We start from the raw sequence: 1,551 nt of genomic DNA, 5'->3' as shown, positions 1-1,551 counted from the left end.
CCTCTGGGGTCCCCTTCCACCCTCGTGGAAGCTGCTTTTCATCTCCTAAACTCCATCTCTCTCTGAATTCCCTACCACTCAGTGTAGAAGCTGTCTTTCCTCTCCTGGATTCCATCTTTCTGGATTCTCTCACTCAGTGTGAGAGGGGATTTCCTTCTCTGGTTTTCTCCCTCTGGGAACCCTTCTCACTCAGTGTGAGAGTGGCTTTTCTTTCTCTCACTCAGTGTGAAAGCTAGCTGTTTCTTTCTCTCTCCTCCTTTTTCTCTCTCTGCCTAAATAAGTCACTTTCTGCAAACACTTTTTGAGTCCGGAATTTACTTTACGAGCGCACTGCACTGTGGTCTCCTCCACGTGATAGATCAAGAACCTGGAGAAACATCCTCTCAGGGGAGCAACAGAATGAGACTTCACCTCAAAAAAATTTATAGATAATTTTATAAATGTGCAAAGGTTAACTCCACAGAATTAGTAGACATTAAATCCTCTTTAGCCACAAATATAGCTCCACCTTCTAGATTATAAAACAAATGCCCCTTGGGTGGATTCTAGCACATGAGGTGAAATTTTCAACTTACCTCTTAATCTTTGTTTTGTTTGAGATGGAGTCTGGCTCTGTCACCCAGGCTGGAGTCCAGTGGCACAATCTTGGCACACTGCAACATCCACCTCATTTCAAGCTATTCTTCTGCTTCAGCCTCCCAAGTAGCTGGGACTACAGGCATGCACCACCATGCCGGGATAATTTTTGTATTTTTGTAGAGAAAGGGTTTTGCCATGCAGCCAGGCTGGTCTCAAACTCCTGACCTCAGGTGATCCACCTGTCTCAGTCTCCCAAAGTGCTGGGATTACAGGCATGAGCCACCACACCCAGCCTTAATCTTTGCTTTGGTATCTGATATAAGAAAGACTTCTCCCACAAAAAGTCACAAATTTTTCTCCTGCTTTTTAAAAAAACTGTTATCAAAAATAAACTATTTTTACTCAAACTTTGAAAATATAATCCTGGGAAGCCTAAGATTAATGTAAGAATGTAATGATGAAAACAGGTAGTAATAATATGTTCAATGACTGTTAATTAGGTAACACTCAACTTGGAAAGAAAAGCAGAAAAGTACTTTCACTAGAGTAATCAGAGGTTGCCATCATTTAGACAGCATATGGGTACTTTACAAACATAAAATTCGAGCGTTACAAAAATCCTTTGAATAACCTAATTTTACAAACTTAAGGTCCTCAATTAAAAACAACAACACAATTGCAAGTTGACAAATAGGACAAAATCCCTTGCAAAAAATAATCATTAAAAACGAGTGGTTACAGAACATGTTTTTGCACTGACTTTTGAAAATGAAATTTTGTGTTAAAATCATAAAATAAAAGGCATAAACCAGAAGCTATTATATTGTAATGGTAAATACTGGATTGAGGCTGCTATTTTAATGGTAGTTATTCTGCATGATATGCATAATATATTTATATGGTCCCATATTCATTTCTCTTCTCCATTTCTCCTATTTAGAATTTTTCTTTTTTTTTTTCTTTTTTTTTTTT

This window comes from Cebus imitator, unplaced genomic scaffold (genome assembly GCF_001604975.1).
Source record: "Cebus imitator isolate Cc_AM_T3 unplaced genomic scaffold, Cebus_imitator-1.0 Scaffold788, whole genome shotgun sequence".
Taxonomy (NCBI): Eukaryota; Metazoa; Chordata; class Mammalia; order Primates; family Cebidae; genus Cebus; species Cebus imitator.
Note: the sequence above shows the minus strand (reverse complement) of the source record.